Below are 14411 nucleotides of genomic sequence, written 5' to 3' on the forward strand. Positions count from 1 at the left end.
ACTTTGTAGCTCCTTTGATGAAAGCTCTCTTCATAATAAGAGCCCTTGAATTCAAAGTTGTGGAGGAATGTGAGTATTGGATGAAGGAGTATCTTTAAAAACATGAATGTCAACCATTTGGAGCTCATCACTTGGTAACTTCTCTTAAAATCTCCTCCACATTGTTTTTAGATTTCATCGGGACGATGAAAAGTTTAAGTCTGGGGGGGTGTCATGTACTGTTTAGTTTGGTTTTTATTTTCAGTTTTTAGTTTTTGTTAGTTTTTCATGTTGGTTCTTGTTGCTTTATTTGGCTTGTTTTTGAAATAATCATGGCAAAAAAAGAACATCAATCTTCACTTATATGCTTTCTTGGATTCAAGTGAAATGTTAGCACGATTATTGTCTTGATTCATGGTGTTCGAATGGTGCTAGTAGTAAACTTTGTGTAGTTCTTTTTTCTATCTTGGGAAGCATTAATAAGCTGAGAATCTTATGGTGATGAGTTTTAGTTTTGGTTCAACCTTAAGGATTTTATCTTCACTACACTTGTGCTTGATGCTTGAATAGTTGATGTCATTGAAATAGTCATGATTCATCTTGTTTGCTTAGTACTTGCTTTCCATGGTGATTTCTCAACTTTCATTTTGGTTACTGGATGAGGCTCAAATCATTAAAGCTTATTTGGAAAAATCAAAATATCCCAACATGTGTGCTAAAAGTACATTTGTGAATAAGTTTTGCACAATGCAAACACTTATAAAAATAAATAAATAAGGGATATAAAAAACAGTTGTCATGAGTGGAATCTAGCAAGTCACCCCTTTGAGACCGAGTTAGGTTACTGGGGAAATGACTGCTTAGCTTCCCTTGAGATTGAGCACACCTTTGAGACCTTGGGTTAGTTGAGAAATATGAACCAAGTGAATGGTGAGTAAGTGCCTATCACTGGTTACTTGTCTTTCACTGGAGACACTAGGAATTCAAATTTGATGACGACTTGACTAGGACATGGATTGAAACTTGAAGGGTGTTGAGTTACTTTTACACTGTGCACAAGATTCTTTTGCTTGAACCATACTTTACTTGTTTCTATGATCATGCTTGTTAATGAAACTTTTTGATAGAGTTAGGAAAGTGCATTAGGTTTTATGAATGTGTTGTAGAACATATGAATTTAGATTGACATTTTGCTTGAGGACAAGCAAAGGTTTAAGTCAGGGGTGTGATGTCGTAGATTATATACTCTTTTATGCATGTTTTACGCATATTTACATACTTTGAGCATGTTTCATCTATGCATTTTTATACCAGCTTTCCTTTTAGCATATTTACTCTTTTGGTTGGAGATCTACTTTTTGTGCATTTTCGTACACAGGAGTCGATTTGGTGAAGAATCTACATCTTTGGGCAAGCCTTGGAGGAAACAAAGGAGAAGTCACCCAGGAGTGTACCTCCCTACGGCCAACTCGATATGGAGCTCGGGCTGTGGAGTTTGGCACCAAGAAGAGGAAGATGACATGGCCGTGTGAAGATTTGAAGCCAACCAGAGCAGAAGCCTTACATGGCCGTGTGGATCTACACGACCGTGTGAGGTTTCCAAGCACAGCGTGGCTGGCGTGTGCATGCACCCTGCGGCCGTGTGTAGCATTCAGGAGAGGGTCCGGTGGCTGCAGTCACACTGGCGTGTCACGGGGCCGTGTGGCGCCCGATTCCCTCCTCTATTTAAACCCTCCTTCATGAATTGAAAGGGGATCTCTCCCCCTTTGGGAGAAGGCAAGATTTGGTGGTTTCCTCCCTCTCTTGGGAGGATTTCTGGGCGATTCTAAGGGAGTTCTTGACGATTTCGACTCCGGAGCGAGGATTGGATCCGAAGACGAGGCTTCTCCGTAGATAAGTTTTCTCTTTCCCCCTATTCTTGGTTTCTTGGATTGGGAATTTAAGAAATGCTTGTAATCTTCATTTCTTCGGATATTCTTCCTCGATTCATGGAGTAGATCTTGTATTCTAGGATTAAGGGAGTATTTATATGATGGATTGATGTAATCTCTTGTGGATTTGCCATTTTCTTGTTTCAATGACATTGTCTTGCTTGTATCAATTAGATTTTGAGTGAGTAATGATGATTTGTGCTTAATTCTCATTCTTGATTGATTATTTGGATTTCTTGTGGACTTTGTAAAGATAAACTCTCACTCGATCATCCGAGGGATCCACGTGACAGGTGCAAGCCCGTGTAAGGACGTTTGAGAGATAATCTTGAAGAGGAAATAGGAATATTCAAGAGAGTAGGATGGATTTTGTGATTAGTTCCTTGTATATTGATAGATTAATAAGTTGTGGGCTTCTATGTTGATATCTGAGGAAGGCATAGTAATAGGTGCGCTTCTGTGTAAGGACAACGTAGGTTCACGTCTAATTGATCATGTTTAGATACATTTCTCAGTCCTTAGCCGGTTATCTATTGCAAGAGAGAACCAGCAACTTTCTACAAGAGTTTGGCAATTGAGGGATAAGAATTGGTGAACCATTTACATTCAAGAAATCTTACAAAGAAACCGAAACTCCTAGAATCTCCCTTATCATAACCCAAAACACTAAGCTCTTGTTTGTTGATCTATAATATTAGATTTGTTACCTTCACTTTGCATTTGAAACGATTGGATAGTTGTTTATCTAATTCGCATTGAGACATTTCTAGTGCTTATTCCAGTCCCTGTGGATACGATAATCTTTTATATTACTTACGACATTTCCATACACTTGCGGAGCGTAACAAGTTTTTGGCGCCGTTGCCGGGGACTGCGCTATAACATTAGGAATTATCAATTGAGTTAGACTAAACATAACATTTGTTTTCCTTTACATTTGCATAGTTGTAACTAATTTTTTTTAGAATTCTCTTTCTATAAGCTTTTCTTTTCCTGAATAAGATTCTTGACAATTCTTTTTGTTGCAATTATAATTCTAATTCTAACTTTGCATGCTTGATTTCTAGCACTCTAATCTAACTTTTCTCTATTTTCTCTTTTGATCTAGTTTCATTCTTCTTTTCTTTTGTAATCATATCTTGCAATCTTTAGCATATGAATTTATCTTTTCTTTCTTGTTTTCATTATGCACTTTCTTTCTTGCAATTTAAATTCGGCATTTTCTTTCTTGCTTTTCATATTGCATTTTATTTCTTGTCTTTGATTCTTTATTTTATAATTTTTTCTTGAATATCCATGATCACTAACATGTCAAGCAGGCCCATGAGAAATTTTTCTACACCAATTTCTGCAAGATTTTTGTCTCCCATTATGCAACCTCAAATTGAAGCAGAAAGTTTCCAACTAGACCCAGAGTTAATTTTTATGATACAAGGTCACAAATTTGGAGGAGAAGTATCAGAAAGTCCTTATCTTCATCTTGAAACATTTTTAGAGATTTGTGATATGGTGAAATGTGAAGGAGTGTTAGCAAATGCAGTTCGATTGATGGCATTTCCTTTCAGTATCAAGGATAAAGCAAGGACTTGGTTATATTCTCTCTACCCTCAAAGCATCACAAGTTGGGAACAATTGGAGAAGCAATTTCTGGATCATTTTTTTCCTCTAAGTAGAACAGTGTATATGAGGAATTGCATAACAAATTTTGCTCAGGCATATGGAGAATCATTAGTTGAAGCATGGGATAGATTCAAGAGTCTTCAAAGACAGTGCCCTCATCATGGTTTTGAAAAATGGTTGATTTTGCACATATTCTATGGGGGAATTTCTTCCTCAGACAAGAGTTTATTGGATTCATCAGCTGGAGGTTCTTTTATGGACAAAAGTGTAGATGAAGCTTATTCATTGATTGATCAAGTGACATTGAACCTCCATGAATGGTTGAACAAAAGTTGGATGGAATTTCCCTCAGATATTCAAGAAGTACAAGCCATAAATGTAAGAGAGCCTATCAAACTGTAACGCCCACCCTTCTTACCCTAGGGCGGCGCTACGTTCGTACATGCTTCAGTTATACTATGGCAGCGGAAGAACAAATTTTTTTTTTCTTTTTAAACATTCATTTTATAAGCATGATATCACAGATTAAATGTGCATATGTTGATTCTATAACTAATCATATTAATTTGTCCGGATCGTTCTTTGCCGAGCCACCACCACACACATCACTATCTGCTCCTCCTGTTGCTCCTCTAGCTCATCCAGCTTCTTTATCTGCGGTACAAGGAAAGTAAGCTGTGAGCACTCATGGCTCAGTAAGTTCCTTTCCTACTCACTAAAAACCGAAAATCATCGTATATTAATATCATGCGTAGTATCATAAGCATACGACATACAAGGGTATCATATTCATATCATGACATTATATCTAATCATCAGATAATTCAAGCACATATATAGGCAATGCATCATGAATTTGAAAGCTTATACTTATAAGTACTTGAAATTAATCTCATCATTATAAGGGATCCCGGTTTGTACCACATACATAATGCGCGCACTTCTTAAGTAGGTCCAAGGTAGCAAGTCTTGAACCCTACCATACATACATACTAGGTCCGAGTCTTACTCCATCGACCTAGGGCATTCAGAAGCCCATTTCTGACGAGGCCCGAGTCTTATTCCATCGACCCCGGGGCGTTTACGGAGCCCACCCTTGGTACAAACCATACAAAAATAATTTATCATGCATAACTATCATATCATATCCCTAACAATCTTTCATGCATTTTATTTTTTTCATTCTTTTCATTATGTATAGCATTTCCTATGCTATCACATATCATGGCATTTACATAACATAAATTTCATTCTTTTCTCATTATGTATAGCATTTCTTATGCTAACACATATCATGGCATATACATAACATAAATTTCATTCTTTTCTCATTATGTATAGCATTTCCTATGCTATCACATATCATGACATATACATAACATAAATTTCATTCTTTTCTCATTATGTATAGCATTTCCTATGCTATCACATATCATGGCATATACATAGCATAAATTTCATTCTTTCTCATTATGTATAACACTTCCTAGGTTCCATTCCTTTTTTTCTTTTATTTTCAATTATCTTCTAAACAAGAAAACAAATACATGATCCTTAACATTTCATAGGGAGAACCTCGTACTAGTTGGGTAAAACAATAATTTCCCTAGCCTCTTAAAAATATTTTAGGCCGAAATTCTAGGGTTAAGTACTCCTTTGATCAAGCATCATATAGGTGTAAAAACATGAAGAAGATCCCTTTTCCATGGCATAGAAAATCTATCATGTAGTGTAGACTTAGTTAAACCTCACTAGATTTCGAAAGCTCTTCTTAACCGAATTTTCTCAAACTTGTTTCTAGGTTTTAAAATCCTCATAAAATCTGAAAAAATATATAAAAAGCCTTGTACCACAGGTGAGGGGAAGCTTACCTTCTTCGCTTAAGTTTCCTAGAGTTGAGAACTTGCTTGGACCTTTCTTCCTTGCTTGCTTTGCTCGGCACCAATGGAGGAGAGGAGTGGCTAGGTCTTTTGGTGGAGAGGAGGAGGAAGAAGAGGCTTCTTCCTCTTGTGTTGCTCGGCAACAACAAGAGAGAAAGAGGGAGAGAGTGAAGAGGAAGAAGAGGTTCTTCCTCTTGTGTTGCTCGGCAACAAGAAGAAGAAGAGAGGGAGAGGTGAGTCTCGGCACAAAAGGGAGGAGAGGAGGAGAATGAGTGGGGGATGAAGTTGAAGTCACCCCTCCATGCCTATTTATACTAAAATGAGGGGAGGAAACTTGACTTGATCCATCCTCCCTATTCATTTCTCCCCTTAAATGACAAGAATATTCTAGAGAAATGCCTTTTGAGTTCTCTCTTTTCTTTCCCTTAATTTCTCTCTTTTCTCTCCTTTAATTAAAATTCCTATCCCTCCTCTTACAATATCCTCTCCTATCCCACTTGGTTAACACATGCATGCATCCACAAGAGAACCAAGGATCAAAACTTGTTTATGTATATTTTTATTTCTTTTTACTTCCTTTTCCTTTTAAGTAGAAAGAATCCTTTCTTATTCTTAACTACTTAATCCTTTCTCTCCTTATCAATAATTCTCCTATCCCCTTTGGTATCCTATACATGTTCCTTACAAGAGATCTAAGGTTCAATCTCTCTTCTAACATTTTATTTTCTTTTGTACATAATAATTCGTATATTACTATATTATGCATTATGCATAAATATTTCATACATATATATATTATCTCATATTTCTTCCTTTTGTCCATATTAATTCCATACATTTTAAATCATGCATAGATGATTTATATTCTCAACTTTATTTTTCTTTCATAAAGTTTTAATCATCTAAATCCATCTTAATATTTAACTTAGAATATTTACACCTTCTTTTCATTCGTACTCTCATTATCCTTACTTTCTTATCTAGGCTTTCTAGGGGTGTTACACAAACAAAATGAAATTCAACCACCTAAAAATGTTGAAATTCACAAGTCACAGAGTGAGGAGTTCAAACATTTGGGGGCAAAGCTTGATAGTATTGTTTCAAAATGGTTTAAAGAAGATCCCCCTCCTACACAGTCAAGATCCAATGAAAAGTGTGATGATCTTGGGTTGAGAAGTGGCAAAAATCATGAAGAACCTATGAAGAATGACATGTTTAGAATTGAGGAGAAGAATAATAGAAGATCACAAGAACTCAGTTCCATTTCTCTAGGAAGTTCCCAAAGGCCACGAGTACCTTTCCCTCAACGATTAATCACACCAACATTAGATAAGCAAGTTGGACCTCCTCCAAAAGCTCAAAGGAAATTTAGGAAAAATGAAGTTCAATCTTTCCCAGGACCTTCACTAAGGGTTCCTTTTCCACAAAGATTAGTGGGGGTCAATGAAAATAAAGACTTCGACAAATCCTGTGACACTAATATGGTTGAGTGCAGATTTTTGAATATATATGAAGATGAAGATTTTTCAGATGAGCATTTTATTGATAATGTAGTGGTAAATAAGTTTTCAGATCTACCTCAAAATTTTATAAGGTGTTATAGTGACATTGAATTTTCAGATGATGAATGTGATGTGGTAGATCAACTTAAAACTGCAAGTGAAGTTATTGATCCTCTTGTTATTGATTCTCCTTTTGAGGACATAGATGTTGGTTTATTTTTTGATGTATGTGTTGATGATGATGATATGGAAGAATGTGTAGGGAGTTGTGTTGTGGAAGCAGCATCCCAAGGATCACCACCTTTGTCAACACAACCCTTAGAGGTTTTAAGAATTAATCATGTTGTGGAACAATGTGTAGGGACTTATGCAGAGCTAGCAGAGTCTCAAGAATCACCATCATTGATATCATCAACACCTGAGCTAGAGCCAGAACCATCATTTGATTCAGAGGAAGTCACATCTACATGTTTAGAAATTTCAGGTATTTCTCAGCAAAGTAAGGTTAGTATTTCTTGTGATCTTTTGGAAAACTTTATGGAGGTACCTATAATTGACTTTGTTGGATGTGATTCAGTTTTTTTTACTTATTCATCTTATCTTGATATGGTTCTAGCTCTATACTATATAACATGCTTGTGGGAGATTTGTTTTTCTTTTGGATGTGCAGATTTCACATGGGCCAATAATTGGAAGCTCAATCTGAACCGTCTTCGACCACCTGAAAAAATTTCCAAGAAGCTGAAGATGGAGAGAGTTATACTTTACTTTGTAGCTCCTTTGATGAAAGCTCTCTTCATAATAAGAGCCCTTGAATTCAAAGTTGTGGAGGAATGTGAGTATTGGATGAAGGAGTATCTTTAAAAACATGAATGTCAACCATTTGGAGCTCATCACTTGGTAACTTCTCTTAAAATCTCCTCCACATTGTTTTTAGATTTCATCGGGACGATGAAAAGTTTAAGTCTGGGGGGGTGTCATGTACTGTTTAGTTTGGTTTTTATTTTCAGTTTTTAGTTTTTGTTAGTTTTTCATGTTGGTTCTTGTTGCTTTATTTTGCTTGTTTTTGAAATAATCATGGCAAAAAAAGAACATCAATCTTCACTTATATGCTTTCTTGGATTCAAGTGAAATGTTAGCACGATTATTGTCTTGATTCATGGTGTTCGAATGGTGCTAGTAGTAAACTTTGTGTAGTTCTTTTTTCTATCTTGGGAAGCATTAATAAGCTGAGAATCTTATGGTGATGAGTTTTAGTTTTGGTTCAACCTTAAGGATTTTATCTTCACTACACTTGTGCTTGATGCTTGAATAGTTGATGTCATTGAAATAGTCATGATTCATCTTGTTTGCTTAGTACTTGCTTTCCATGGTGATTTCTCAACTTTCATTTTGGTTACTGGATGAGGCTCAAATCATTAAAGCTTATTTGGAAAAATCAAAATATCCCAACATGTGTGCTAAAAAGTACATTTGTGAATAAGTTTTGCACAATGCAAACACTTATAAAAAATAAATAAATAAGGGATATAAAAACAGTTGTCATGAGTGGAATCTAGCAAGTCACCCCTTTGAGACCGAGTTAGGTTACTGGGGAAATGGATGCTTAGCTTCCCTTGAGATTGAGCACACCTTTGAGACCTTGGGTTAGTTGAGAAATATGAACCAAGTGAATGGTGAGTAAGTGCCTATCACTGGTTACTTGTCTTTCACTGGAAACACTAGGAATTCAAATTTGATGACGACTTGACTAGGACATGGATTGAAACTTGAAGGGTGTTGAGTTACTTTTACACTGTGCACAAGATTCTTTTGCTTGAACCATACTTTACTTGTTTCTATGATCATGCTTGTTAATGAAACTTTTTGATAGAGTTAGGAAAGTGCATTAGGTTTTATGAATGTGTTGAATTTAGACTGCGGCATTTTGCTTGAGGACAAGCAAAGGTTTAAGTCTGGGGGTGTGATGTGCGTAGATTATATACTCTTTTATGCATGTTTTTACGCATATTTACATACTTTGAGCATGTTTCATCTATGCATTTTTATACTTCCAGCTTTCCTTTTAGCATATTTACTCTTTTGGTTCGGAGATCTGCTTTTTGTGCATTTTTCTGTACACAGGAGTCGATTTGGTGAAGAATCTACATCTTTGGGCAAGCCTTGGAGGAAACAAAGGGAGAAGTCACCAGGCCGTGTACCTCACACGGCCCTGCACTGGTATGGAGCTCGGGCCATGTGGAGTTTTGCACCAACAGAAGAGGAAGATGACATGGCCGTGTGAAGATTTGAAGCCAACCAGAGCAGAAGCCTTACATGGCCGTGTGGATCTACACGGCCGTGTGAGGTTTCCAGAGACTAAGCAGGCTATGGCCGTGTGAATCTCACACGGCCGTGTCACGGGGCCGTGTGGCGCCCGATTCCCTCCTCTATTTAAACCCTCCTTCATGAATTGAAAGGGGATCTCTCCCCCTTTGGGAGAAGGCAAGATTTGGTGGTTTCCTCCCTCTCTTGGGAGGATTTCTGGGCGATTCTAAGGGAGTTCTTGACGATTTCGACTCCGGAGCGAGGATTGGATCCGAAGACGAGGCTTCTCCGTAGATAAGTTTTCTCTTTCCCCCTATTCTTGGTTTCTTGGATTGGGAATTTAAGAAATGCTTGTAATCTTCATTTCTTCGGATATTCTTCCTCGATTCATGGAGTAGATCTTGTATTCTAGGATTAAGGGAGTATTTATATGATGGATTGATGTAATCTCTTGTGGATTTGCCATTTTCTTGTTTCAATGACATTGTCTTGCTTGTATCAATTAGATTTTGAGTGAGTAATGATGATTTGTGCTTAATTCTCATTCTTGATTGATTATTTGGATTTCTTGTGGACTTTGTAAAGATAAACTCTCACTCGATCATCCGAGGGATCCACGTGACAGGTGCAAGCCCGTGTAAGGACGTTTGAGAGATAATCTTGAAGAGGAAATAGGAATATTCAAGAGAGTAGGATGGATTTTGTGATTAGTTCCTTGTATATTGATAGATTAATAAGTTGTGGGCTTCTATGTTGATATCTGAGGAAGGCATAGTAATAGGTGCGCTTCTGTGTAAGGACAACGTAGGTTCACGTCTAATTGATCATGTTTAGATACATTTCTCAGTCCTTAGCCGGTTATCTATTGCAAGAGAGAACCAGCAACTTTCTACAAGAGTTTGGCAATTGAGGGATAAGAATTGGTGAACCATTTACATTCAAGAAATCTTACAAAGAAACCGAAACTCCTAGAATCTCCCTTATCATAACCCAAAACACTAAGCTCTTGTTTGTTGATCTATAATATTAGATTTGTTACCTTCACTTTGCATTTGAAACGATTGGATAGTTGTTTATCTAATTCGCATTGAGACATTTCTAGTGCTTATTCCAGTCCCTGTGGATACGATAATCTTTTATATTACTTGCGATATTTTCGTACACTTGCGGAGCGTAACAAGTTTTTGGCGCCATTGCCGGGGACTGCGCTATAACATTAGGAATTATCAATTGAGTTAGATTAAACATAACATTTGTTTTCCTTTACATTTGCATAGGACCTCTACGGAAGAAGGCTCGTTTCTAGTAGGAATACTAGATTGAGGTGTTATGGTCCTCATAGGAAATATATCTTCAAAAAATGTAGCATCGCGAAGTTCTACAATAGTATTTGCATCTATTCCAGGAATTTCTGATTTAATAATCAGGAACCTATATGCAATACTATTTTGAGCATAACCCAAGAAAATACCATCTACGGTCTTTGGACCAAGGTTTTTTCTTCTCTGTTCAGGTACTAGTACCTTTGCAAGCACCCCCACACTTTAAGGTATTTCAAATTTGTCCTTCGTCCTTTCCAAAGCTCATATGGGGTTTTATCCCTTGACTTCATTGGGACTCTATTTAGCACATGGCATGCAGTGTATAGAGCCTCCCTCCACATAAAGTTGGGTAACCCAGAACTGCCTAACATGGAATTAATCATATCTTCAAGGGTTCGATTTTTTTCGTTATGCTATACCATTGGATTGAGGACTATATGGAGCAGTTACCTCATGGATTATACCTGTATCTTGATAAAATTTTTGAAACATGTTCGAGGTAAATTCTCCACCCCTATCAGACCTTAACCTCTTAATAGTTTTATCGGTTTGATTCGTTATCACAACAGTTAATATGAATCAATTCTAAAATATCAGAATTTCTATCAACTGATTTGAAGGGTTTACGGGATTGTTTATATTGCACACAAATTTCACATTTTTTCTTATCATTTATAGCATGCTTAGGGATCATGTGAAGATTCATCATCCTTTTTACGGTATTAAAATTGGCATGTCCTAATCTGTTATGCCACAAATCATAAGACTCAATGTTATATGAACAACCAATATCAGAAGTTTTATTTAAAGTAGTATTTTCTACATTGAGTTTAAATAAACCTTCATTAAGGTAACCTTTTCCAATAAAGGTTCCTAAATGTAATATTACTACTTTATTACATTTGAAGTTCAACTCATAACCAGCACGGACTAACTTTGATCCGCTAATCAAATTTCGACGGACCGCTGGAACATGATGCACCTCATGCAGTGACAAGACTTTTCTAAAGGTGAAACTCAGGTCAACTTGTCCTATCCCAAACACCCTGGCTGCAGAATGGTTCCCCATGGTCATGGAAGTGCCTTCAGTTACCTGAAAAGTAAGGAAGGCAGAGTGATCAACACAACAGTGTACATTAGCACCTGTATCAACTAACCATTCATTGGGTTGATAGATCAAGTTTAGTTCGGGTTTGAAGGTAACAAACCTATCGCTGGTGTCGTCACTAGCAGTCACGACATTTACTTGTGCCTTGTGTTGGACGTATTGCTTTGGTTTTTCTCCTTGTCCTTTCGCTTAGGGCAGAATTTGGCATAATGTCCAACCTGTCCACATGCCCAGCAAGGCTTAGGTTTGGTTCTAGTTGTCTTTTGAACCTTTGGGTTGGGTTTCATCTTGTTTTTCATTTTCTGTTTTTTGAATTTCTTCTTCTCAGATGAGACTACTACATTCACCTTTAGAATAAAATCCATAGGCATTCTTGTATCATCATTTTTATGTTGCTTCCGATGTTCTTCTTCGATATTTAAGGAAATCATCAAATCTTCGAGAGAGATTTTACCTCTCCGATGTTTAAGAGTCATGCCAAAAATCTTCCCAACTCGGAGCCAATTTTTCGATGATTGACAAGACCTGAAATTTTTTAGGTAATGGCATATCTCCTTCAGCAAGACCATGAATTTGGACATAGAATTCATGTATCTCTACGATTATTTGCCTTCAACCATTTTGAAGTTTAGGAATTTTGTCACAGGTACTTTTCTAAACCAATCTTCTGATCGATTTTTCATCCAAAGATTTCCGCTCTTTGTCTGCGGTTGAAACTGCACACATCAAATAGTGCGTCCCGAGAGGCGATAAGATTCTCCCATAGAGATAATCCTTGCTTAAACCTCTCTAAGGTACAGGCAAGGTCCTCTTCATTGGGTGAAGGAGGGTATGTTTCTATAACGGAGAATAGTCCTAGCGTAGTAAGAAAATTTCATTCGTTGTTGCCAACGTCAAGTTTTGAAAAATCTTCGGTCGCTAGCCTCATCGGACAGCACCCTATATCGTTCATCATGTTTATTGATGCTACAATAAATTCTCAAAATTGTAATAGAACTAATTACATCTAATCTATAGTTGCACCAATAAATGGCGAGCATGCACGATTAAACGATGGGTTAAGAAATTGTGTATCTCCGGTCGAAGCATCAGACGTGCCGACTATCTTTAGAGAATTTATTGCCGCCCATGGTGCAGAGGCTCTCCGGCAAAATCCTCCCAAGATCCGACAACCGCTCGCGTCGCTCATAGGTGCACTCCAAAACGAGCACCGCACTCGGACTCAACCTCAGATCGCGAACCAAGCCTCAGAACAACTCGGAAAGAAGGAAGAAGAAGTAGAAAGCAAGGAAGAAGGAATGTTTTGCTTTCTGGAGTGAGTTGAGAAGGAAGTGAGGAAGTGTATTTATACACTTGAAGCAGTGCAGAGGAAGAGACGCACACTTTGCTTATGCTTCCTCTTCTCGTGCGCGGATGCGCTGGATGCGTTGCTTCGCATCCTCACGCGACGCGGACAGAACCGAAGCGCTGCTTCGCTTCCTCACGCGGACCAAACCAGGTGTGAACCAAACCGGCTAACCGCCCGTAAGCGCAAGGCCCACGAGCTGGGGATTTGCACACCCCCCCCCCCTGCGCGTGATGATCGCGTGCGTCGCGCCCGGTTTATGGATTTCCGGTTCGAACCCCCTAAAACCACCTGATTTGGGCTTAGCCCGCGTATGCGTATAGGTCATCCTTAACTTGACTAAGCTAGAATGGAAGCCTTCCATATATAAAGGCTTCTAAGCTTCTTTAGCTTAGCAATGTATGACTAAAGGGAATTGAATTAAAAATCCCAACAGTTATCAACACCTAAATTATTCCCTCAACAATCGGTAGGTTCAACAATACTCTAGAAATTTGAAAGATTCATAAATGTGTCCGAGAAATTATGCATTGATACTACTCCTTTTAAAACATTGCATCAAATTCCCACCCATACAAAATTTTTGAAGGATGCATTTTCTCCCAAAAAAATGATAGAAGAATTTGGAACAGTAGCTTTAACTGAGGAGTGCAGTGCATTACTTTTGGATAGATTACCTTGAAAACTAAAGGACCTAGGCAGTTTTTCTATCTCTTGAAAGATTGGTAATACCATACTTGATGAAGCATACTGTGATCTTGGTGCAAGTGTGAATCTTATGTCTTCCACTATTTGTCAAACGTTGGAATTTGCTAACTTGAAACTTGCCACAATGTTTTGTAGCTTGCAAATCGTTCAATCCGATATCCTTTAGGCATATTAGATGTACCGATTAAGGTTGGAAAGTATGTAGTCCCGGTAGATTTTGCTATAATAGAGATTGGTGAAGATTCTAGGATCCCCATCAGATTAGGGAGGCCTTTTTAAGCAACAACTGGAGCTATTTTGATGTCAATAATCACATACTCACTCTAACGTTTGGGGAGGAAAAGATTGAGGTTAATATATATGAAATTATTAAGTAATTGATTGATAGTCATACTTGCTACAGTGTGGATCTCTTACAAGAAGTAGTAGAGGAAAAAACACCCCCTCAACCATCATATGATTCCCTCGAAATATGCCTAATTAGAGGAAAGTCAATTCAAAATGATGAAGTTAGAGAATATGGACAGCAAATGGACGAATCCCCTTATGTTGAGAAGAACTTGAACAGGTTAGGGTACTTGAACAAGACCCAAAGTTGGAGAAAGTCTTACCACCTATGGTAGAATTTAAACCTCTTCCCTCCAACCTCAGGTATGAATTCCTTGGACCCAACTCTACATACCCTGTAATCATCAATGCATATTTAAAT

General features: G+C 37.7%; 1 non-coding gene across 1 annotated transcript; it reads right to left on the reverse strand.

The window, feature by feature from the left end:
* Positions 1-3591: 3591 nt before the first annotated feature.
* Positions 3592-3697, reverse strand: LOC122028290. Its single transcript, XR_006124696.1, has one exon. It is a non-coding gene; the product is annotated as a small nucleolar RNA R71 (small nucleolar RNA).
* Between the last annotated feature and the right edge of the window lie 10714 nt (positions 3698-14411).

Source organism: Zingiber officinale, chromosome 10A (genome assembly GCF_018446385.1).
Source record: "Zingiber officinale cultivar Zhangliang chromosome 10A, Zo_v1.1, whole genome shotgun sequence".
Classification (NCBI taxonomy): Eukaryota; Viridiplantae; Streptophyta; class Magnoliopsida; order Zingiberales; family Zingiberaceae; genus Zingiber; species Zingiber officinale.